The sequence below is a fragment of the Hibiscus syriacus genome, unplaced genomic scaffold, assembly GCF_006381635.1.
Source record: "Hibiscus syriacus cultivar Baekdansim isolate YM2019G1 unplaced genomic scaffold, ASM638163v2 tig00117034_pilon, whole genome shotgun sequence".
Taxonomy (NCBI): Eukaryota; Viridiplantae; Streptophyta; class Magnoliopsida; order Malvales; family Malvaceae; genus Hibiscus; species Hibiscus syriacus.
This window is the reverse complement of record NW_024063533.1, coordinates 9,590,903-9,618,595: the sequence shown is the minus strand read 5'-3', so window position 1 is coordinate 9,618,595 and position 27,693 is coordinate 9,590,903. Positions and strand designations below refer to the sequence as shown.

Sequence of the window (27,693 nt, the reverse complement as noted above, 5' to 3'; positions counted from 1 at the left end):
GTTTATCTTGAATACTCTCATTCTGGTGTCACTAAACAGCAGTTGTCAAGTAACATGAGGAGTTTTCTTCATATTGTCACAAATTTAAGAAGTACTCAATCATTCTGACGGAAATGTCTGAGATATATGCCTCTTCTGAATGAGGTGTCCATTTTTTTGGATCTGGAGGGATCTAGTAGGACAGAGTGGTATAAATCGCTTGGTAATTCATTTTAGGCTGACACAGTGAACCTCGTTTTCAGTGAAGGCTATTCCTGGAATATACTTTTCTATGGGAGAGAAACAAATTTATGTGAACATTAATCTTATTTTGATGTAATAGCAAGACTACATAAATAGTGGTAAAGGCTCTTGAAAAGTCCGCACCCATGCAACATGTTGATTCTGATAACTACTCATCTGATTATGAAGCGATCTTTCAGGATGATTTCACAGATATTGATAGTTCTTCTGATACCGAGGAAATCCTGAATTCTGATTATGATGAGGAGAATAAACTGTTATACTTGACGAAAATGGGGTACTCAGAGGCTGAGGCTTCAATAGCCATGGAGAGATGTGGTCCGAATTCATCAATTGCAGAGTTGAAAAATTTTATATGTGCTGCTCAAATGGCTAAGGCTGCTATCGCACTTATTTTGGTAGAAGATAGGAAGCCATTATACAATGATCCTAATTACAAGAAAAGGCGAAACTCGGGCTATGATTTTTTGAAAAAGGAAGAAACAGAGGAAACTTGAAAAGAAGCTTCTTATTGAAGACGATCATGCAGTTCATCTTCTAAATCTAATGATTAGTTTTGGGGTTCCTACCGAACCAGATCAGATAACTCAAAGAACACTTCCAGAAGATGCTATTGGGCCTCCTTATTTCTATCACGAGAACGTGGCACTTGCTCCAGTTGGTGTTTGGATCGAAATGTCACGGTACTTATATGATGTAGAGCCAGAATTTGTAGATTCAAAGTATTCTTGTGATATTGCATGGAAAAGGGGCTATATTCATAATCTGCCAATTGAGATCATATTTCCTCTTATTCCACTTTCTCCATGCACCATACATGATGCTTTTCCATTGACAAAAAAATGATGGCCTTCCTGGGATCCAAGAGCAAAGTTGAACTATTTACAAACATGTACAGGAAGTACCAAATTGATAGAAAGGATCCGTAAGGCTCTTGAAGCTTATGATGATGAGCCACATTCGAGTGTTCAGAAGTATGTTCTTGATGAGTGTTGAAAATGGAATCTGGTATGGGTTGAAAGGAATAAAGTTGTTCCACTTGAACCTGATGAGGTGGAAAATGATTCTAGGTTTCCCTAAAAACTATACACGAGGAGGAGGATCTGCTAGAGACATATTCCCTGGTGGTATAAAATGTCCTGTCTCTTTTTTCTGGGATCAGTGATGCAGAGGTTGCCTTCTACTGTCTTGGCATACCTTTGAAAACAGATGCACAAGAACTGAATGGTGATCAGTTAGAGCAATTAATGAGTAGATTTGGTGAATTTGACCTTGTTGTTGGTGGCATCCAGTGTAACAACCTTACCGGAAGAAATAAACATCATCGGGATGAACTAGAAGATTCTTGTTGGTGCATTTTCTTGCAATGACTGCTACAGTGTCTGCCTCTTCTGCTGCTTAAAGATATATACCTACATATCCCACTATTCCCAAACCATAGAAAGGTTTAGTTGATAGTAAAACTGGTTATCTTTACTTTTGGAATCCTGTTACTCCATATGAAAGGCCTAAAAATGTAGAATATGTTCCAATATTTTATTCTGTGCCTATAAGTTCTCAATTTCAAGTTCAACAATCTTCTGAAGGACATAATGAATATAATCCTGACAAGGAAAATGATTGACATGGAGGAAGCAGCAATGATGTATCAAGACTTGAGCCAACATCATGGTATAAACAGAGTACAGGTGGTGGACTTGTTCATTCCCATAATACACCTAATGAGACTTATGACTTTGTGATGTAATCTACTAGAGAACATGAATTAGTGGCTGGGGAAAATAATTTGTCTGGTGATGCTTATCGCCCTCAGCATGAGATAAGCAATAATCTTTTTTGATGGATTGCTAATGATGTCACAGGAGAGCGTCATAAGTTCAATTCTCCAAACTTTCTGGCTTCTTGGACCACTTATTTTCAAGAAAGTGAAATGCTTCATCATTCTGGCCTCGTTCATTCTTTTTCTTCAATAGAGGTATAATAGACAACAACTTGTTTCAAGGACCTTCCTCATTTGAGACTGTCCTGTTTGAAAATGTTTTTCTCCTTTCTTTATCAAAGAATGAAAGAATTTTGTAAAGTATTGTCTATCACAGATTCATAATATAATTAAATCATAACCATGAGTTTAATGAATGTCAAATAAATCAACTATACTTTTAAATCAAAAAATCATAGTCCTATGGCAAATGTCAAAATTATTGACTGATTTAAGGTGTAGGCTGATTTTGGTAAAGTAAGGTCTCTTCAAGTTGGTCCAGCATATATGTCTCTTTGAGCTTCCACTATCTTGAAGGAATGGTTGTTATGCCCATCTTATAGAAATACTTCTTAACTCCAGAATCTCAGGAACATCTTTGGGATGTGTGGTGCTTCATCAAGAGCTTAAGATCGTCTCTTATGTCGTTGTTGCACCATTCGATATTCGAGCTACCTTTTCAGGTTTTCAACTCGAATCCTCCTTTGGTTTCAAGATGTTATTTAAAAATTTACATCTTGAACCCCCTTTTTTCATTTTTCATATCATGCATTAAAGATTTTAAAAACCAATTTTTACAAATAAGAATCAATCTTAAGGGGCAGAATAAAATTTGAAGATAGTCTCTTTCATATAGAAATTCATGTATGATTAGAATGGAATTTTTAGGTATGTAAAGTAGGTCGGGGTTCATGGTTATGAAAGAAAAGGATAAAAATGCCCAAACAAGTGTTTAAGGGTAATTGAACCAAGGATCAATTCATCCTGATGCCTTCAATCTTACATTGCTTGACTTGGATCTGCTTTGCTGGGGATTTTTCCATAAGATTCATTCATCTCCAACATTTCTTGCGCTTCTTGTTGAATATGAATCTTTGAACTAATTGCGTTTGATCAACCTTGTAGATTGAAGCTCAATGAGTCACCCATCTTGATTCAATCAATTTTTTTCTTTTTTTTCTTTTTTCTGATGAATGAGTATATGACTCCAATTGCCTTGAGAACCTCATTTTCCTTTTGTATTTAGGAAATTCTTTCGTTATTCATGACTGGATTGATCTTCAAGTACTTTGCATTTGATCTACCTCGTGGTTCAAAAATCTCTTTATTTCATGGAGATTTGCCTTCGTAATAAAGATGGATTAACAATCTTTATTCTTATTAGCAGATATCCTTCACCTTGCCCCCCAATATGGAGGGTGATCCTTGGTTAGGGTTGAATCAGAAAAAAAATCATTCAGGCTCAAAAGGGGACACAACAAGGGATATATATTTTTTCTTTTGTAAAGGGATAAATGAAAAAAATGCCGTTCATCATTTCATACACAAAAGTCTTTGTAAAAAGAGGTATCCCCAGGGGGATGAATATTCAAGATTAACTTTATTTACATGAAAACAATGTAATTAATGCATGATATAATCATTCAAATCAATCCATCTTCTTTTTTTTCGTTCTTCTTACTTCAAGCATGCTCCCATTACTCGAAATCATCTTTGATAAGTTGGTCAATGATGCCTCATCTCGTCATTTCTTGCATGAAGATTCATAGGTAATTGAAAGTTTGGTTCTTTTGAGGTTTTTGGTTTCACCAGTAAAATGATGATTTTGTATTTGGAAGGACAAAGGTGTGACTTTTGAAGTCATGTGTATAGTGTAAGGTTATAAATCAACCAACTCTACCCAAGAAAGTAAACATTTGAATTTGGTGTCTCAAAAACATGGAGAGACATGACTTCAGAGTCTCAAATAAATGTATGGTCAAGATTTGGTTTTAGTAAGGGTCAAGTAATTGGCAGTGGATGGGATATGGAATGTATAATTTTACCACGTGCCAAAGATCTATAATTCTTGAAAAAGAATATTTAATTTACTTGATACTCAAAAAATTCAAGATTAAAATTTAATTTCTTGCTCATAACCATAAAAGCAACAAAAATTATTTATTGCACAAAAGGCGGAGAAAGGAACAAAAACATGTTCAAACAAGATGCTGAAAATAGAAAGTACTACAGTGGTAGATATCAACTTCCACTTGTTTGTTTATCATGCATCGTTACTCCTCTAATCTTGGATATGTAACAGGATCAGAGTCTTTGTCCTCATTTTCCCCTCATTTCTTGATCATTTCTCTTATCTGGGCTCGTTTGGATGATTCCTCAGGCGTACCAATCTCTACTTCTTTCTTAGCAGCTTTGCGGTCAGATCTTATCTCCTCGTTTATTAGTTGGAATTTGGGCTCAAAACAATTCTTATTGGTGACAATAGCTTTGTCCCGGTTCTGAACACATATTCCAGCTGTGATTGGCGTAGTATTTGTCATGTTCTCTAAACTGCCCAAAGTTTCATCTGTCCTCAGGAAGTCTGATATGGGTGTTTGAGATGTTTCCATGGTTGCATCTTCCTAGATTATTTTTAGACCTATGGGCCAATCTCGGATTACATTCATGGATGCCCTTTTGCTTTGATTTTCTTTCTCATTTTCTTGCACCCGATATTCTTCGCAGGATTTGGTCACATTAGTCTTTGTTGAGGCAACGATTTCTGAGCGTTGAAACTTAACCCCTTCTTTTACCTTGCATTTTTGAATTGCTTGCTCTAAAGGATCTTGGAAATTTCCCTCAAGGTTACCAGGAACCTTAGCTGAACAATTTGAAATTCCAATCTGGTTTATCCAAGGAACCTCCTTATAGGTCCAATTCTTTGGGAGGAAATTGAAAAGTGGAAGGGAGGAAATTGAAAACCCTGCACATTCTTTTTCTTCTTGATCAACCTTTGACCCTTTTCTATGCCCCTTTTCTTTGGGTAAAGCTTATTTCTTACAACGGAACTTTTTTCTTTCATTGATTCTTTATTCACCATTAATTTACCAATGCCTCTTGGGACCAAATCTTAAAGCTGTCTTGAATTACCATACTCACTAATAGGTTCTTGATCATCAGAGACTATCACGTTGAACTCATCATTATCATTCAGAACCTCATTCATAGCCTTCACAGCAGGATCCTCTAAGGGTTTCCCTCTATGGATCATTTCATTCATCATGTCTATTAACATGGTCATTTGTTCTTTTGAATCAGCCTGGAAATTTTTTGCATGATCAGTCATTTCTTGTTGAGTCTTGATAAGTTGCTCTTGCAATTTCTCGATTCTACCAACCCTTGCTAAAATCTCATTCATGGCTCTTATCCTTCTTTAGTAAGACCGAGGTAGCCCCAATTTTGTTTCAGAAATTCTGTCATGGAATCCTCCACGAATTATTCCCATATTGTCATGATTAAATTTATGTAAAATAGTTTGAAACAAAATGTAATTATGCAAAGATGCAAATGCCAAAAAAAAAATGAAAATGTAAATACAAACATAAAAATGTAAAGATGCAAAATGCAAATACAAATGTAAATATGTGAATGTAATAACAAGAATGCAAATTGTGCAACACAAAAGCAGACATAAAAGTATAAATGCAAAATGAAAATGCAAAGAAACAAAATGCAAATGCATGTATGAAAAGGTGTTACTCAAGAGTGATCATCTTAGAACAGATTTCATTGAACACAAAAGTTTCCGTGCATCAAACAAAACTTTTACATGTAGGGGATAGCTTTCACTCCTAATTTCTTTATTTCTCTTAAAAGCCAAATTAACTTCCACTCATGCTCAGGTGTGGAATTATCAGTCTGCTTTAATTGTCTTATAAAGCCAGCTAAGTCTACCATCTTATGAGCCACATTACTTGTTTGAGCAACAACTTCCTTCATGATGTTGTCTTTTTCCTTCATCTTCTATGTAAATTCTTGGAGTTGTAGGCAATGTTTCTTATTCTCTATTGTAAGAGAATCTTTTTGTTCAAGAAGTTCTTAGATAAGATCTTCATATATGTTGCAGTTCTTTTTTAGTTTGGTGACCCCTGTTATCCACTCTTCTGGGGTGTTTCCTATGCCAGCATTTTGAAAGGCTTGACTGATCTTCTGGAAATCTCCATGCATGGTTTCCATTTCTATGCTCAATTTCTTGTTTTGATCATTCAAATAACATGCTTGAGCTTCATAAAAACCTCCTTTATTCTGAATGCCTTGACTGATACTCTTACCGTAGAATGCTTTTGGTATCAATCTAACAGGATCTTTGAGGAATACTTTTGGTATTAATATAACAAGATCTTTGTGTCCATAGCTCGTTTCTATCCTCGGAGTTTTCTCAGGATATCTTTCTTTGGTTGGGTCATATTTTGTTTAATCATAAAACTTTTTTGTCCATTTATGATTTCTTTCCAATTTGATGAATAGTCTTTCAAGTCAACACCTTTTGGTTATGCCATGATCATGCAATGCAAGCAAAAGAAATCAATATAAAAAAGTTAAAGCAAAATAACATGCATGGGAAAAAATAAGGAAAAAAATAAAATGGTTAGTACCAACTAATGGAAAGAAAAATTCTATCTATCAAGGTATAAATCCTAACCTCATACTTTCTAGTTCTATGCTTTGTTTGGAAAAATTAACCTAACTGTATGATTTCTAGTTCGCATGCATTTATTCAGAAAAAGAAAATAAAATTAAAAACTAGAGCTTATTTCTCCTTTGTGTACACCTACGGACAGGGTTTCAGTATTGTCTTAGATCAGGAGAATTTCTTGGGTTTATTATATGCAGGGTTTTAGTTATAGGAGTAAAGGTACTCGAACTATCCTTGTTGGTGCCCCCTTGGGCGGCCAAACCTTCAATCTTAGTCCATCGCAGACTTAAGCGGACCGAGTTCAATTCGAGGGGACACATTTCTCTATGCCTAACACGGAGAATAAATTTTCACGAAGACGTCTCTTTCACTCCCACTTAAAAGGGACAAGCTTGATTATAAAGCTTATGTTATGCAATGCAATGTGTTGTGTGTGAGGAGAAATTTTCACACAAAGAATAATATTTAAAAAATAATTAAATATTAATATACAAGGGTATAAAATAAATTGAAAGAAATAAAAAGAATCATATATTAAATAAAATTGGATTCTCAATTTCTAACTATAGAGACAATATATAATTGACTTAGGTTTGACCAGAATCTCCAGCAGAGTCGCCAAGCTGTCGTAACCGGTTTTCGTCCGGGCACGAAATTTTACTTAGCGGGAAAAATAATGTGGATAAAAAATGATTTTGATTTTAAAAAGATGTTTTGGGAGTCGCCATCGACCTTTTTGGGTTAGGTAGTTCGAATACCTAAAAGTCATCTTTTAAAAGAGTTTTTAAGAAAACATCAGTTAAAAGATAAACTGGTCTGCGTTTAACCAAAAATTCATTATTTTTAGAAATAAAAAGGGATTCGTGGTCGGTTACGTTTGGGGAAGGATTAACACCCCTACAATGCCCAAAATTGGTACCTGTTGATTATTAATTGTCTCTAATAATAGAATTTAAAAATTCAAATATGAATTTAATTTACAATCGTGTTATTTCAAATTTAATATGATATTTCTAAGGAAAATATTAAATATATATATATATATTTAGGATTTTGTAAATATGACATTTATTTATTTAAAAATATCAGAAAAGGACATCTAGTTGCTTTAAGACTGCATTTTCTTTAATATTAATAAATAAATAAATATTAAAAAGAATATAATAATTTTCCTAAAAATAATGAAGTAAATATATATTTTTATAAGTATGATATTTATTTATTTTTAAAGTACCAGAATAAGACGTCCAATTATTTTATGATCGTCTTTTCTTAGTATTAAAAAAATAAATAAACATTAAAAATGTAATAATTTTTCCTAAAAAATAATTTAAATAAAACTAAATTATAATTTTTATAATATTTAAAATACCAGAATAGGACATCCAGTTATATTAAGACTGCCATTTTCTTTGATATTAAAAATAAATAAACATTATTATTTAATTAAATATATATTTATATGACTAAGATGAAAATAATAAAATAATAATTAAATTAATAATTTAAACATATCGAAAGTAATAATAAAAACAAAATAAAATTGCAAATAAATAATGATAAAAGAAATTAAAATTATAAAAAATTAAATTGCAAAGTATATTAAATAAAAATTATCGAACTATTAGGGATAAAAATATAGAATATATAAATTAATGGCCTAATTCAATTTATTATAAAAATATAATTACTAATACTGTAATCATCTATTAATTATTAATCAGTGATTAAATTAATATTTATTAAAATTAAAGGCTTTAACTCGAATAATAAAAAAACTAAGTGCTAATAATGTAATTTAGCCTTATTAATTAATACCTTCCAAGGCCTGAACATTCCAAGGCCGAATCCGGCCTTAGTTTTTCCAAGGCCTTATTCTCTTGGGTGTATTTATTAAAATTAAAGGCTTTAACTCGAATAATAAAAAAACTAAGTGCTAATAATGTAATTTAGCCGGAAAATTACAAATACACCCAAAATGAAGCCCTGAACCTTCCAAGGCCGAATCCGGCCTTAGTTTTTCCTAAAAAGCTCATAATCGGATTAGATCTACAATAATACCTTTGATATTTCGAAGGTTTTGGCGGCACGTAGCATCTCCGGTCACCGCGTGGTCTCCTCGGTAAGCTCTCTCTCCTTTCTTTTCTTTCTGTTTTGGTTTACTGCTGGTTGTGGGTTTGTGTTTGCTGTTGGTTGCCTCATTTTTTTTCCGTTGGTTGCTCTCGTTCTTCTTGTTGTCTTCTTCGTTTTTTTTCTTTGCAGGTGGTCGATGGCCTTTATAGGTCTCGTCGCTGTCCTCTTCGGACTAGTTAAAGGATTGAAGCCTTGGTGAATCACCAAAGCTATGCTGGTTACTCATCGTAGAGGCGACGTGTGCGGCTGTCATCGTGGCAGCAGAGCTTCTGGAGGCTTCGACGGCGAGGTGGCGTGGCACTAGAGTGTCGGCAGTAGGCGTTGGACCACCTGGTAGAGACGTAGCGGCTGGAAGCTTGGAGGCGGCGACTAAGTGGCCCTAGGGTGATGATACCCTAGGGTTTCATCTGGTGCATCTGGGGACCGTTGGATCTAATCAGATCCAACGGTTGATAGAAACGGTGGCTGTTGGAATGAGGCACAAACCCTAATTTGGTTTAGGGTTTCCTTTGGGCTTCTGGATCTGGGCCACCATGTTTGGGTCACCGTTGGGCCTGATGTAACCGGGTTGGGCTTGTAATGTATTTGGGCCTGTAATATTTATTTAATAATAATAATAATAAATGTTAATAATAATAATAATAATTTTAAAAATAAAAATGAAAAAATTAATTTCTACAATATCATACAAAAAAACACTAATTGAATTAACCATTGAACTAAATTATAAAGGGGTAAACTACTTGAATAACCACCTAACTATGAGGTTGGTGTCAAAATGACCATCATTTTTAAAATTTCGTCAATATGACTACTTAACTATTTAATTGGGTTCAATATAACCGCTTATCGTTAAAATCCAAACGACAAAGCTGACGTGACCATTATTGACTAACGAGGTGCATGTGTACATTAAACATTATTTTATCGTGAAAAAAGGATAAAAAAGACTTCAACTATTAAAATTCAATTCAGAAAAAATATTGGTTCATTCAAAGGCTGAGAAATCCTTTGAGAGTGATTTAAAATGAGTGAATTTTATCACAAAAAAGGAAAATCTGGTTCAAAATAAGGTAAGTAATTTTCTTCTTTCTGTTATATGATTTGTTTTTTTATGATTTAGGGTTAATATTTGAGATTATGGTTGAATAAATGAGTTTGAGGTTAATATTTTATATTTGGGTTAATATTTAGGGTTTGGGTTAACAAACAAGTTTGCTGTTAACATCTTGATTTAAGGTTAACATTTTAGTTTAGGGTTACTAAACAATTTTAATATTAACATCTTAGTTTAGGGTTAACATTTTGGTTCAAGGTTAATAAAAGATTCTAAAATTAATATTTAGATTACTATATTGGTAAAAAAATAGTATATTGTTAATTATTTGTTTAGAAAATAAGACTTTGTTATGTTCTAAAAAAATAAAAAAATTTATTATGAATTTATTTTGTTTTGAAAAAAAAAGTAAGCTTTTGTGGTTCTTTGTATTGAATGTTTTATTCTGAAAAAGAAAAAGATAAGAAAATAAACATTTGTTTTGATATTCAATGTTTGTGATCCTTAGTTTTTGGTTTGCACTAAATGTTTGTGTTCAGATAATATTTTAGTTTTATTCATTGATTTGCACGTACCTTGATTGTCGATATATTAAATTGAAAAGTATTGGTGGCCAGGGTCTTTTTTTAGGAAACATCTCAGACCACATGTTTTATTTTGTTTTGCTTTTCTTTTTCTTTCTCTTACTATTTGGTGATTGTATAATGTTAATTTAAGTTTATATTTCTTTTATTTATGGGTAACAATTTGTATATTGTTTCTTTCCATTTGATTCTTATTTTTTGTATTTTTTTTTCTATTATTAATAGTTTTAATCATACTGTATGATCTTTTTTGAATAATTAATAAATATATTTTAATTTGTTTCTATTAACATGGATTAATTTAGAGAAATTTAGTATTGTAATACACCATGATGATTTTATTGTTAGAAGACATAGGATAACTTTTACTAGAAAATTAGTGAATTATTTTGATAGCTTAGATGTTGATGCAATGCCAATATTTAAAATTAATGGTATGATTGAAAACTTGGGGTTCAGTTGTCCTGTTAAGGTATCATGGCAATTTTCAAAACATCCACTAGAACTGAAAAGATTGAAAACTGATAATGATATCACTGAGAAGGTTAGTAATTTACCTAAGAACCATTATGTTCACATTTATTGTGAAGAAGAAGTAGAGTCTGAGTTTGAGTCTGACTCAGAAGATGAGAAGTACGTTGCAGAGTCAACCACTGATGTTTCTACATTTTCTAACAGTGAAAATGACTTTGTTAGATAGAAGATGAAATGTACAATGAGAATATTGGGTTGGGAAGTGATGAAGTAGAGGTTCGAAGTGAAAATGGGCACTCTGACAGTGGACATTCTGACTCATTACACAATTTAGATGAGTCACATTTAAATGGTCCATAAAAAATAGATTTTTGAATTTAAGAGTAATTTAGATATGTCTAATCCTATATTGAAAGTTGGTTTGATATTTTCATGTAAAAGAATATTAAAAGAATCAATTAAGATGTATAGTATTAAAAATAGGTACAATGTAAAGTTAGGAGAAACGACAATAAAAGGATTTAGGTAAAATGTAAGAGAGAGTGTCCATGGGTTTTATGGACAACTCCAATTAAAGGTGAAGAACCTTCTACAGATACTTGACAAATTAAGTCATTGAAAGGTGGACATAATTGTCTTAGAGAATTTAAGAATCCTAATGTAACTTGTAAGTGGCTAGCTAAGAAGTACCACAATGATTTTTATGTTGACCCCACCTTCCCAATTAATTCTCTAAGATAAACTGTACACAATGACAAAAAATTTGGTTCTTGAAAAATTGCAAGGGGACCACAATAAGAAGTATGCAAAACTGTATGCTTTCCTAGGTGAATTGAGATACTCAAATCCAGGGACAACAAAAATTTGTCAGTTAGATGAAAGATTTTTCAAGAGACTTTATTTTTGTATGCAAACAATGAAGGATTGCTTCAAGGCACAATTGTAAGCCCAGTATTAGTCTGGATGGATGTTACTTGAAGAGGTATTAATGGGGTCATCTTTTAGCAGTTGTTGGGTAGATGCAGATAACTCAATTTATCCAATAACATTTGCTGTTGTGGAGAATGAGAATGAATAATCTTAGTGTTGGTTTCTAGAAATATTAGACAATGATTTGGAGATAAACAATTTCCAACCCTTCACCTTCATGATTAATAGACAAAAGGTATGCCTTAATTTTTTGTTTGTTTGTTTTGATAACTGAATTTTTTTAATTTAATTTGCCTATTAGATTTCTATTTTTTGTATGTATAGGGTCTAATCGAAGCTGTGACAGAATTGTACCCCTATTCAGAGCGCATAACATATGTTAGAGAATTGTACTCAAACTCTAAGATCGATGATTTTGTTGGAAAAGTATCGAAGGATCAGTTGTGGAAAGCTGCAAGGGCAACTTATGTTAAGGAGTTCCAATCTGCCAAGGATGAATTGAATGTGTTAAGACTTGTATTTCAATATAGTGAGGAGTTCCATTATAACCAATCTTTCATGAATAAATTTTGTAAGTTTTATTAGTAATTTCTTGGAAGTGGTTGTCACCTAAAAACCTCAAACAATGGTCAAAGCCACACTTTTCTTTCATATGCAAGTCAGACATGATTCCAAATAATAATTGCAAATGTTTTAATAAGGATTCCTCTCATTGTAAATTGGTTATTTGTAAATACACAATTTATTTATTTATTTATTAGTAATATTGCTATGGGGCCAGTTAATACTTGAAGCTATAGATAAACCTATCATTACATTAGTGGATTCCATCAGAACAAAATTGATGCAAAGATTTAGTAAAAGGAAAGGTGAAGCTGAAAAGTGGACTGGACTTTTGTGCCCTAAAATTAAAATAAAAACTAGACCATGCAACAGACCTAGCACATAAGTATAACCAGTCAGTTAGAAGAATTACTATTTTTTTGTTAAAATTATGCTAACTGATAATTTTTTTATACATATATCAGGTTTCATGTGGTCCTTCTAGCCAGTATTCAGTAAACATCCAAGCTTAGATATGTTCGTATAAAAAATGGGAACTACATTTTTAAAATGAAAATACTGGAACCTATCCTGTATGCATGTTACTTATGTTGTTTTGTTCATGTAGTTATAATTTCTTCATGAAGTTTATCCTTTTATACTAAGTAATTCTCATTTTAAGTAGGCATTCCATGTTTGCATGCAATTTTTATTAATTTGTCACTTGAAGATCGACCAGAAAAACATATTCACCATTGTTATTTTATGTCGACCTAAGAGGCTATTTACTCTCATTCTATCAGTTCAGTGAGGGGTGAGAAATAATGGACTCCTGAAGAAACATTGAAGCCTATCCTACCACCTGCCTTTAGAAGATATCCAGTAAGACAAAACAAGAAATGAAAAGGAGAGGTTGGTGAAACACTACCTCTTCTTCGTAGGATGTCAAAGAAGGGTGTTAGTTTTTTGTAAAAAATGTGAAGAAAGGGGACATAATATTAGAACATGTAAATGAAAGGTTGGTGACAATACCAGAAGACTTGAGCATCACATCTGTTACAAGAACTGTCAGAGTTCCAAAACTACCATTAAGTTTCATTATTTTCTAATCAAATTCTTTACACTTGAGTTACATGCTTGGTTAAATAGCTTATTATGCATTTTTTTGTGCAAATTAGAAAAGTTGGAACACCAACTTAACCTTCACATGACCATATTGTTAGATGGATGCTCGTCCCAACAACAAGTCAAGTTAGAACCATCTCAACAACAATTCAAGATAGAACCACCCCAAGACCAACTCGAACATCAACTCAACCTTCACAAGGCCATGTTGTTAGATGGATGCCTACCACAATAACAAGTCAAGATAGAACCATCCCAAAAATAAGTCAAGATAGAACCACCCTAAGACCAACTCCAACATCAACTCAACCTTCACAAGGCCTTGTTGTTAGATGGATGCCCACCCCGCCATACATATGAGTCGGGAGAGTTTTGTTTGTTACTCATCTCCAAGGATTGGTCATCCTTGATTCTGTTGATACCAATTTTTTTTTTGTTCTTTTTATTGTGTATTGCATACATTAGACCAAACTTTAACATGATCATACTCTTGTCATGAGAAATATCACGATCTTTTTGTTTAACTTACTTTAGCGGGTCACTAAGCTTAAAGATATGATTATGTATTGGTCAAACATTATGTAATATATGAATTACATTCCAAATTTAATGGAATTATGATATTATGTATTTTTTATTTTATTGTGTTCTCGTTTTACTTATTTAATGACATTATTCCTTCACCATTTGTTATTTATTTATGTTCTTGTTTAATACACAACTTCATAAGGAAAAGGTGTTTTTATTAGAAAATTGAGATTTTAGTACATTCCAAAAATTGATGACAAAAATTCCAACAACATCACCTTAAAATTACAAAAAACCTAGATACCCAACACCCCATTAATAGTCATAACAAACATCCCATCTAAAGAAGAAAAATTCCAGCAATCTAAATCTCAAGCATTAAAAAGTAAATTTACAGCAAATTAAGAGAAGATTATTCTGAAAATGAAACACACCAAAAGCAAAACACCAAGAAGTAAAATTCTAAGAGCTATTTCCTTCTTCCTTTCTTACTCCATAGCAGCAACCCTTCTAAGAAGATCAACAATAATCACTTTTGATATAGCATTCACTGGTGGATCTTACCAGTAAAAAAACTTACAATCCTTTACCCTTTTTCCATATTTTCCACAACCCAAAAATCTCCTACTTGGATTTTTATTAGTTCAACATGTTGTTAACGTAGAACGAGCTCCACAAAAGCACACACGATTCATCTCTACATTCATTTTCCACTATAATCTCTAAAAATTTTCTTCTTCTCGACAAAATAATAAGAAAGAATGGAGAAAATATCGAAAATGGATTTTAGGGTTCCTTTAAATATCCAAATGTTTCAATGTGTTTTATTTTCCATATTGTTTAGGTGGTATTCTGATGTGAACATTTATATGTCCAATGTGGAATAAATATTTTACAGAAAAATCTATGTTAGCTTTGTTGTTTGATTTTTAACAACAATTGGCTATATTGAACCCAATTAAATAGTTAAATGGTCATATTGATGAAATTTTAAAAATGATGGTCATTTCGACACCAACCCTATAGTTAGGCGGTCATTCAAATAGTTTACCCATTATAAAGTTTAGAAACAAAAAAAAAAGTTCAATTTAGAGATAAATGGAGTATTTAGAGCCTAAACTGAATAACTTGAAAATATGGTAACTTGAAAATACGGAAGATAAGACATGATATTTAGTCATACTGCTAAAAAATGTTCATAATATTTCACTAAATAGTCATTTTGGTCTCTATTCTTATTTTTTTTAAATCACTTTATCTCTCATTGTTTCATTTTTGAGCCAAAATGCCCATCTATGGATGAAAATCATTAGACAACTAATGATCAATACCTTGTAATGAAGTGACGACGAACCTACATGACATCACACGTTGATATGGCAATGTCATATAGGTATTGATGTGGCATAATGCCATGTTAGTAATTTAAAAAAAATTCATATCAGATGATGACATATGTAGTCATCTAATTAGTTTAAATTATCTATTTGGTTTATTTAAAAAAATCAATCTAATAAGATGACGACACATGTAATCATCTAATATACACATGTTTTTATGATTATGAACCGTAAAATCACACATTTTTTTATGATTATGAACCTTATCAAACATGCTTTACAAAATTTATACAATGGTATATACATACATATTCCACAAGACATGAGTTTTCATATCTTTAACCCAATGATAATTTCTCATAAATGGGAAGGCTCGTCCTATGTTCTCCAATTCCACAATCCAGGTATAAAGACAATCAATGTATTCACATTTACTCTAGCTTATCAAAATACACAAAATAACTTTGAGGATGACTTTAACTCCCAATCTTTTTCTTTCCTTTAGAGATTTCAACCTCCGGTTCTTCCATTAAAGTTATGAAACCATACACATGCAAAATACACAACTCATCAATACATAATATTACCACTAACAACATCATATATGTATAAATTCAAATATATATACATATATACACAACATGACATTAAATGTGAAATAAATGAAGGATGGCGGATTATCCAACTAGCATTAGCTCTATTTAATCCTCTCTTCATTAAACCTTAAATTATCTCTAGAACTCCATGAGGGTTTTCTAAGTTTTTTTCCCTACACTCACTAAAACCCCTCAATATAATACTTATCATAATTTTTTTTGACGAAAAACAATTTTATATTTCATGAGATAACTCTAAATCTCACTAAAATTGGAGGAAAATGAAGACGAAGTGAATGATTTACTTTTTTTTCTTTCATTTTAATCACCAATCACTGCTATTTGGGAGAGAAGATGAACTTTTGCCTCATCTTTTTTCCGTCCAAATAAAAATAAAAGATGAAACCTCCATCTAAATCCAATGGTCCCAATTGATTGTTTGCATACATTTCATACCTCTTTTGATAAATTATTCATTAAAGACTCATTGTTTCCTTATTTTCACTCTAGATATGTGTAATTCTTTTCTTTCAATTTACTCTTTTATTCCTCCATAAAATTCAATTCTAGGAATTAATGCTTCACTCCACAATTTGAATTAAATCCGATAATGCACAGAAATTACTCAACTTGTCCTTTAATTTTTTAAATTTACCAATTTAGTCCTCAATGAATTTTTGGGACATTAAATCTAAACTCATAGAATATATAAGTAAAAATGAGTAAATGTGTTATGAAACAAATTTTAAAACTTCCACATCACATTTCCATTAGTGACTAATGGAAATTTAATTATAGGTGACTTGATTGACACCAAAATAAAATTTAGTGAAAGAATTGATAAAACTTTTAATCCAATGGTCAAAATAGAATTGAGTCAATAGTGTACTAAGCTGAGTAATTTACCCAAGAAAAAAATATCTAGTCTTTATTTTTTTTTTTCATTTTAATAGGACTACACATTTAAATTTTAGTGGTTCAAAATGAAGTTTTCCGAGGATGCACATCGATGGAAACATGACACAACCACCTTGTATGTCCAAAGTTGTTTTTTTAAGCATTTTTCTTTAAATTAAGCTGAGATATCATTTTCATAGAGAGAGATATCGTTTGCATCATTGTATATTCAGCTTGACATATGTGGTTGAACCATATATACCCCTTTTAACCACAACAAGCAAACGATAGTAACATTTCAATAGTACACAAGAAAACCCTAATTTGTGTTGGTGATTGTAAGACATGCTTGAGCAATTCAAAATATAATGCGTGTAAAATTCTAAAAATGAGTATTGAACCCACGACCTAAGGGAGAGAGGAGGTGTTAACTGAGAGTTTTTAACCTAATATAGTATTTTTTTATAATCTTTCACATCTGTTCAGACCCAGAACCTCGAGAGATAATAATTCTCCCTTTAACCACGGAAACCACTAAAAGAATTTTAGATAAATTCTTTTTAAAAATCTTCATTCCCAACTTAAATTGTTTCTCCACCATCCATTCCCAGGTTTTGCTTCAAAAGGCAAAAAAAAAAAAAAACACTTCACCATTAAATAGATAGGGGACTTTAATAAAGACGAAAATATCCCATGAAATGTTAACAAGTTGGTAAGCCATTTTCAAAGCAATATTCCCCACCATTATATATTTTCTCTCCCTTTCGGTCTCCTATGAGTTCTTGCTAATAACTTGGGATTTCACTCAAATTTCTGCGGGAAAAAAAGGAAGAAAGATAATGGGATTTGATCAATCCATCAAAACATCTTTAAGTTATTATGAATGTGAAAACACTTCTCATTTCTAGAAATGAAGTTCATATTTGGTCTACTAGTATTTCTTGTCATCCTTCCCAATGCTCGTAAAAGTTCTTTCTCAATAAATCATATTCAAATTTCAGCTTTTTCTATCTATGTGCTGATTTCATTCCATTTGAATGGTTTTGTAGCTGCATATGATCCACTGGATCCAACTGGAAACATAACAATAAAATGGGATGTTGTCTCTTGGACAACCGATTGTTATGTGGTGACTTTCACATGTCTACTTTGCTGCAACTACTAATTTTTCTGTCCTAATGATGGTGATGATTTATCAGGCATCTGTGACGATGAGCAACTTCCAAATGTACCGTAGCATCATAAGCCCAGGGTGGACCCTGGGGTGGTAATGGGCTAAGAAGGAAGTGATATGGTCCATGGTTGGGGCTCAAACAACTGAGCAAGGTGACTGCTCCAAATTCAAAGGAAATGTGCCTCACTGTTGTATGAGAACACGCATTGTGGTTGATTTTCTCCCTGGAGTTCCTTATAACTAGCAGTTCTCCAATTGTTGTAAAGCCGACGGTGTTTCTGCTTGGGGCCAAGTTCCAACAGATTCCGTCTCCGCCTTTCAGGTCAGCGTCGGACTAGTCGGAACTTCCAATAAAACCGTCAAACTACTCAAGAATTTCACTTTTCTTGGTCCGGGGCTAGGCTACACTTGTGGCCCTGCTAAAGTTGTGCCTTCTACGGTCTACTTAACACCGGATCATCGGCGAAAAACGCAGGCCTTAAGTAAGCATTATTTCACTTTTTAGTTCTTATAATATGTTTGAAAATACAGATTCTATGAAATCGATCAAATTACCTAATGTTTTCAATTGTATACAGTGACATGGAATGTAACATGCACTTATTTGCAATTTCTCGCCTCGAAGAACCCGAGCTGCTGTGTTTCGTTCTCGTCTTTCTATAACCAGACTATCACACATTGTCCAAAATGTGTTTGTGGTTGCCAAAATAAGAACAATTGTATTGTGTAAATCCCTCTTTCACTTTCTCAGACTAACACATATGCGTCTCTCGTATGTAACTTAAATCGATCACCACCCGAGTAGTTTTAACGTTCTGGAATCAACCATATCGATTTCAGGAGTGATTCAAAGCAGTCACATAGGGCAGGAATCAACACTACAAGGAAAGAAAATGCGCCATTGTTGCAATGCACGAATCACATGTGCCCTATAAGAGTGCATTGGCATGTGTAGCTTAACTACAAGATTACTGGCGAGTGAAGATTGCCGTTACTAATTTCAATTATTGGATGGACTATACACAGTGGACGCTTGTTGCTCAGCATCCTAATCATCCTCATCCTCATCCCAATTACAGGATGAACTACACACAGTGGACGCTTTGTAGTCAAAAAGACTTTGAACATTCAAAGTCAAGAAGATGAACAAAGAGAGAATATCTTCCATACAAGATGTCACGTGGGAGATAAAGTTTGTGTGGTGATCATTGATGGAAGAAGTTGAACAAACGTAGCAAGTACTCACATGGTGGAAAAGTTGGGTCTCAAGACTTCTAAGCATCCTCATCCATACAAACTTCAGTGGCTTAACGATGTGGGTGAAGCCAAGGTAACAAAACAAGTTGTTGTACCTTTCTTAATTGGAAGAAACAATGATGAAGTCCTTTGTGATGTGGTGCCCATGAGTGCAAGCCACCTTATACTAGGACGTCCTTGGCAATTTGACAAGAATGCTACTCATGATGGATTTTCCAACAAGTATTCTTTCCAACATCAAGGAAGGAAAATCATATTGGCGCCTTTACTTCCAAGTCAAGTTCATGAATGTCAAGTGACCCTTAAGTCACACATAGAAGAATGGGAGAAAATGAAGGCCAAAAAAAGAAGCTTTGAAGAAGAACGTTTTGAGGAGACAAGAAGAATTGGAAATGAATTTGTTGAAGTTGAAAAGGATGTTTTGTAAGTAGTGGAGCAAATTGAAAGTGGCAAATTTGAAAAGGATGAGTGTAGAGAAGAGAAGCAGAGTGAAGGACAAATTTTACCTAACAAATCTTCTTCTAATATTTCTTTTTCCTTGTAGGATATTCAAAGAGACATATCTTTTCAAGTAGAAAATTCAAGAAACATGTCTTTTGAAGAACCAATTGATGTGACCTTTGGTAATGCACAAGACATGTCCTTTGACATTCCAACAGTTATGTCACTTGAAGTTCAAAAAGATGTGTCACTTGAAGTGCCACAAGTTGTGATCATTAAGGCTCCAAGTACATTACAACGATTGAAGAGATTTCAGCAACCAATGGAGTTTTCCATCATTAAGCAACCAATGCCCATTAAACATTCACCCTGGTTTGCAATTTCCTTTCACCTCGTTAATAGTTTTTCATTTACTAACTTTGATTTATTTTGTAGCAACTTGTTTCATCCTTATGGTGAAGAAATCATACCAACCTTCAAGGCAATAATTTGGAGATGCACAAAGGTGAAAGGACATGATGATTTAAATCATCACCAAGGAGTCATTCAAAGAGCACTTATCTTCACCAAGCGACGTGATGACTCCAACCAAGAGACGAACCTTTTCACCAACAAGCATGATGAATTAAAAGGAGGAAATGAAGACATAGAGGTCCTTTCCAAGCATTGTGATGATTCAAAGAATAAAGAAAAAGGATCAAGTTGGTTCATGAAAGAATATATCTCTCCTGTTCAAATGACATGTGATGGTTCCCAAACATCGTGTCCTCCCATTAAAGGACGTGAAGTTACCAGATTTGAAGCCAAGAGGTTGAACATTTCGTATGAATCATCTATTGGAGGAAAACATAAGGATTCAATCCTTTCTACATCAAGAAGGTCTTCAATAAGAAACTACTTCGATTAGAGGACAAATCGCCTAAAAGAAGGGGAGGATGATACGATCCAAACTAGCTCCAACTTTCTCCATGACTTGAACACACCATGGATGTTATTCAAAGTTGATTCTATGGGAGTTCTTTCTTACCTTATCTTATATTATATTATATCATTTATACATTCTATTCTATCATAATCATGCATTCACTTGTTAGTGTAAATTATCATATCATTCATACCATCCTATGTTTAGTTCATCATGTTTTCCATATCATTCATATCTATACTATGATTACATATCATTTCTTGGGATATTATTATTACATGTTTCCATTTATCATTTATTATGAATATCATGTTATATGATATTTATGCATATAACATATCCACATGTTTATATTAATTGCTACACAATGATACTTCAAGCATGTTATTGTTTCATATTCGTTTTGCATTCATCTAAGTATGTTTCAATACATTCATGACATGGCAGCATTCTTAATCATTCATTTGTTAGCTCATTTGCATTCATTCCACCTCCTAAGTCATATAAATTATCTCACATATAGTATATGATGATATACTTACCTCATGTCATGCATTCATAGCTCACAAGACCATGATCATGAATGACAGCAAGGTAATTAGGTTATACAATCTCAATGCCATTGAATTACCTTGTTTTCTTTGTACATGTAGGTACATTGGAGCATGGCACACTTGGGACAGCTTTGTAGAGTATTTGGACGTCATATGCAGCTCACAAATATCAAGGCAGCTCGTGGAACACTAAGGAAAGCTCAACTTAGCTAGAGGAGCTAGCATATAGCTGAACTTAGCTGGAGGAGATCTTTGGACCAAAGTGTTAAAAAATGGACTAAAGGTAGCTGGAAGTAGCTGAGAGAGTAGATGAGGAGCTGAGAAGACCAAAGCTAACTAGCTTAAGTTCATCAAGTTATAGCTCACCTAGTTAGCTACCAAGACACTCACCTAGCTTACCTTGAAGCTAGTTCATCTCTAGGCTACCCATGGACTTCAAGACATCATCCTATGGTTGCAACCTCACCAAAACATTGCAAGAAGACCCATGTGCATTCAAGTAGGTTGCCATATGCATCATTCAAGCATGTGCACTCCATGTGACATCAAATCGGTGCCAAAACCCCAAGGGATGCTTCCTATTTGGCCAAAGACTCTTTCCTTTTATTTTGGCACCTAAATTACTTCCAAATGCATTCAAATCTTCCTTAGGGCCGAACCAACACATAACCATTCGGCCAAGAGCTTGTATCTTCATTTAAATCATATATATTCATCAAAAATCATGTATTTTTAAAGGGGTTTCAACCTTGGTCGAACCATCAAGTGTTTATTCGGCCTAAACCCTTTGAAAACTATAAATAGGCCATCATATTTCATTTGTAATCAGACATTTTTGATTAATATAAGTGAGATTATTCTCTTTCTTAAGTCCTGGTGACTTTTTATCGACTTATCAAGTATTTTTAATACTTGTGGCGTCAACCCCTTCCCCTTGATACTTCTGGTTCCTAGTTCTTATAACTAGTGAGTCAAAGTCCTTAATACCACCCCTTAATAGCATTGGTTCTTCTTTGAGTCTTCTTTAAGATACTACCTCACAACCACATACTTGTTTCATCAGCTATAAACCATAACCATATCAACCACATTTCGCTTTCATCATTCATTATTTAAATAGCCTACTAATTAACCCATACATTTACCACCCATAACCATCTCTTTTGAGCCATTCACTTGTGCATGTTATTTTGCTTCATTCCTAGATCCAGAATCAATCGATAAAGTACACGTTTCATACATCAAGCTGTTATCAGAGCTTTGGTGGAAGAAGCAACGTGCAACAACAACAAAAAGAAAGAAAAAAAGAAGTGCAAGTAAAGTGCAAAGTCAAAGAAATAAAAAAAATCAGAAAAAAAAAATTGAAGCACTCCAAAAGAAGAAATTTTCAACACTCAAAAAGAAGAAAAGTAAAGAAAAGAAAAGAAAGAAAGTTGAAGCACTCATCAACAATTCTCATCACCAAGCCATTCAAGTAAGCCTTTTAAATTGATTGTGGTGATAGAAGGTTGTGAAGTGGCTTGTGTAGGTAACCCTTTTGTTCTCTTCTTTCTATTTCTAAGCTACCCTTTCATTATATTTGTTTTTTCATTCCTACTAACCCATTTGTAGCCGATGCACAACAAGTAAAATTTACTTGATACGATTTTGAGTAAAGTCCTCTAGAACTTGGGATAAGAGAATCGAGAGGAAAAAGGCTTGAGCGTGTGTGAGATCATAAGAGGACAAGTAAAAGCCATTAAAGTCCGAGAGCGTAAACACGGGCGGATTAAGTGACATTCAAGTTTCCTTGGAGTGACTCATGAGGCTTTGTGAGAGTATATTCTAGTAAGGTCCTACACATATTTCGTTTTTCCTTATTTGCTAACATGTCTCTTCCATCCAACATCTTTGTAGTCAAAAGGACTTTGAACATTTAAAGTCAATAAGATGAAAAAAGAGAGAATATCTTCCATACAAGATGTCACGTGGGAGATAAAGTTTGTGTGGTGATCATTGATGGAGGTAGTTGTACAAACGTAGCAAGTACTCACATGGTGGAAAAGTTGGGTCTCAAGACTTCCAAGCATCCTCATCCATACAAACTTCAGTGGCCCAATGATGTGGGTGAAGCCAAGGTAACCAAACAAGTTGTTGTACCTTTCTCAATTGGAAGATACAATGATGAAGTCCTTGGTAATGTGGTTCCCATGAGTGCAAGCCATCTTATACTAGGACTTCCTTGGCAATTTGACAAGGAGGCTACTCATGATGGATTTTCCAACAAGTATTCTTTCCATCATCAAGGAAAGAAAATCATATTGGTGCCTCTGCTTCCAAGTCAAGTTCATGAATGTCAAGTGACCCTTAAGTCACGCGTAGAAGAATGGGAGAAAATGAAGGCCACAAAAAGAAGCTTTGAAGAAGAACGTTTTGAGGAGACAAGAAGAATTGGAAATGAATTTGTTGAAGTTGAAAAGGATTTTTTGCAAGTAGTGTAGCAAATTGAAAGTGGAAAATTTAAAAAGGATGAGTGTAGAGAAGAGAAGCAGAGTGAAGGACAAATTTTACCTAACAAATATTCTTCTACTATTTCTTTTTCCTTGCAGGATATTCAAAGAGACATATCTTTTCAATTAAAAAATTAAAGAAACATGTCTTTTGAAAACCCAATAGGTGTTACCTTTGGTAATCCACAAGACATGTCTTTTGACATTCCAACAGTTATGCCACTTGAAGTTCAAAAAGATGTGTCACTTAAAGTGTCACAAGTTGTGATCATTGAGGCTCCAAGTACATTACAACTATTGAAGAGATTTCAGCAACAAATGGAGTTTTCCATCATCAAGCAACTAATGCCCATTAAACATCCACCCTGGTTTGCTATTTCCATTCACCTTGTTAATAGTTTTTCATTTACTAACTTTGATTTATTTTGCAGCAACTTGTTTTATCCTTATGGTGAAGAAATCATACCAACCTTCAAGGCAATAATTTGGAGATACACAAAGGTGAAAGGACATGATGATTTAAATCATCACCAATGAGTCATTCAAAGAACACTTATCTTCACCAAGCGATGTGATGACTCCAACCAAGAGACGAACCTTTTCACCAACAAGCATGGTGAATTAAAAGGAGGAAATGAAGATATAGAGGTCCTTTCCAAGCATTGTGATGATTCAAAGAATAAAGAAAAATGATCAAGTTGGTTCATGAAAGGATATATCTCTCCTGTTCAAATGACATGTGATGGTTCCCAAACATTGTGTCCTCCCATTAAAGGACGTGAAGTTACCAGATTTGAAGCCAAGAGGTTGAACATTTCATATGAATCATCTATTGGAGGAAAACATAAGGATTCAATCCTTCCTACATCAAGAAGGTCTTCAATGAGAAACTACTTCGATTTGAGGACAAATTGCCTAAAAGAAAGGGAGGATGATACGATCCAAACTAGCTCCAATTTTCACCATGACTTGAACACACCATGGATGTTATTCAAAGCTGATTCTATGGGAGTTCTTTCTTACCTTATCTTATATTATATTATTTATACATTTTATTCTATCATAATCATGCATTCACATGTTAGTGTAAATTATCATATCATTCATACCATCCTATGTTTAGTTCATCATGTTTTCCATATCATTCATATCTATACTATGATTACATATCATTTCTTGGGATATTATTATTACATGTTTCCATTTATCATTTATTATGAATATCATGTTATATGATATTCATGCATATAACATATCCACATGTTTATATTAATTGCTACACAATGATACTTCAAGCATGTTATTGTTTCATATTCGTTTTGCATTCATCTAAGTATGTTTCAATACATTCATGACATGGCAGCATGCTTAATCATTAATTTGTTAGGTCATTTGCATTTATTCCAGCTCCTAAGTCATATACATTATCTCACATATAGTATATGATGATATACTTAGCTCATGTCATGCATTCATAGCTCACAAGACCATGATCATGCATGACATCAAGGTAATTAGCTCATACAAGCTCAATGCAATTGAATTACCTTATTTTCTTTGCACATGTAGGTACATTGGAACATGGTACACTTGGGATAGCTTTGTAGAGTATTTGGACGTCATATGCAGCTCACAAATAGCTCACAAATAACATGGTAGCTCGTGGAACACTAAGGAAAGCTCAACTTAGCTGGAGGAGCTAGCATGTAGCTGAACTTAGCTGGAGGAGAGCTTTGGACCAAAGTGCTGAAAAGTGGACTAAAGGTAGCTGGAAGTAGCTGGGAGAGTAGCTGAGGAGTTGAGAAGACCAAAGCTAACTAGCTTGAGTTCATCAAGTTATAGCTCAACTAGATAGCTACCAAGACACTCACCTAGCTTACCTTGAAGCTAGTTCATCTCTAGGCTGCCCATGGACTTCAAGACATCATCCTATGGTTCCAACCTCACTGAAACATTGCAAGAAGACCCATGTGCATTCAAGTAGGATGCCATGTGCATGATTCAATCATGTGCACTCCATGTGACATCAAATTGGTGCCAAAACACCAAGGGATGCTTCTTTTTCGGCCAAAGACTCTTTCCTCTTCATTTTGGCACCTAAACAATTGCCAAATGCATTCAAATCTTCCATAGGGCCGAACCAACACATAACCATTCGGCCAAGAGCATGTATCTTCATTTAAATCATGTATTTTCAACAAAAATCATGTATTTTCAAATGGGTTTCAACCTTGGTCGAACCATCAAGTGTTTATTCGGCCTAAAACCTTTGAAAACTATAAATTGGCCATCATTTTTCATTTGTAATCAGACCTTTTTGATTAATATAAGTGAGATTATTCTCTTTCTTAAGTCCTGGTGACTTTTATCGACTTATCAAGTATTTTTAATACTTGTGGCGTCAACCCCTTCCCCTTGATACTTCTGGTTCCTAGTTCTTATAACTAGTGGGTCAAAGTCCTTAATACCACCCATTAAAGAAGCAATATAAAGAATGGGTCTTTGATCTCTATAGCATTGGTTCTTCTTTGAGTCTTGTTTAAGATACTACCTCACAACCACCCATTTGTTTCATCAGCCATAAACCATAACCATATCAACCATCTTTCGCTTCCATCATTCATTATTTAAATAGCCTACCTATTAACCCATACGTTTAGCACCCATAACTATATCTTTTGAGCCATTCACTTGTGCAGGTTGTTTTTCTTCCTTCCTAGATCCACAATCAATCGATAATGTACAAGTGCCATACATCATACCTACTGATAGAAGTAGGCCCCCAGGGAAATGTACAGTCAGAGGTTCTGTTAAGGAAAAACAAGCATACATTTACGTTAAAGCATGATGGGCATTTCCTCGGAAAGTCTACTTCAACGGAGATGAATGCTTGCTGACTCCTCCTGATACCTATCCCTTTCTTCCCAACTCTGTCCGTGTTAACCACATTCACATCTCCACAATCGCACTCTCAGCCCTCCTGTTTCTTTTAATCATGTAATTAAGTGTTATATATGATAACAAGAAGATTGTGGGAAACTATTACATGATCAAAGAAAAATGGTTTTGATTACATTGGAGCTTTATTTCTTATAGGGGTATAAATCATAATTTGATTTTGTAAACTTGCGGATCGGAAGTTGAATAAATTGAATTTCCAATTCTCAATTCAATCCATTGAATTGATATGATCTATTCGATGCATATATATAATATGTTTTATGTTAAATAATTATTAAATATAGCTACGGTTAGTACGAATTATGCATAATGGTGATATAAGTTTTAATATATAACTAGGGTAAATTATATCGTTTGTCACTCAATTGTCTCGCTCTTATTTTGTTCACTAGATTCTAAAAATTTCAATTTAATTATCGAACTTTTAAATTACTCTTATTTTAGTCGGCTCTAATGACATAAATTATTTTAATATTTTTTTTATTTTGATATTGTATATTTTATTAATATTTACAAATGTGTTTTAAAACAAAAATAAAATCATGTCAAACCACAAATCACAAATCCTAATTCATACTCGTTAAAATCTCTATTTCATTCTAAAGCTCCAATAATAGGGTAGGTGTGAGGGTTATGATTTGGGTGTTGCGATATGGGATTTGGTTATTGTATTTTGAAGTTTAGTTGTTATAATTTGGAGTTTAGATATTGTGATTTAGAGTTTAGGGTTATAACTTGGGTTTAAAGTATTGTAATTTAGGGTTTAGGTCTTATAAGTTAGGGGTTGGATGTTGTAATTTAGGGTTTGGATTATGCAATGTGGGGGTTTTAGGTTGTTATTTGGTGTTAGGTGTTGTAATTTAGGGTTTGTGGTTTGTTATTTGGGGTATAAGGTTTTAGTTTGGAATTTATGTATCATGATTTAGAGTTTGGGTTTTGGTCTAGGGTTGAGGTATGATATAGGGGTTTAAATTTTATTTTTTTATTCTAATCCTACGTGGTAAAAAC

General features: G+C 33.5%; 1 pseudogene; it reads left to right on the top strand.

The window, feature by feature from the left end:
- The first annotated feature begins 17,794 nt into the window (after positions 1-17,794).
- Positions 17,795-18,788, top strand: LOC120196459 (annotated as a pseudogene).
- The last annotated feature ends 8,905 nt before the right edge of the window (positions 18,789-27,693 follow it).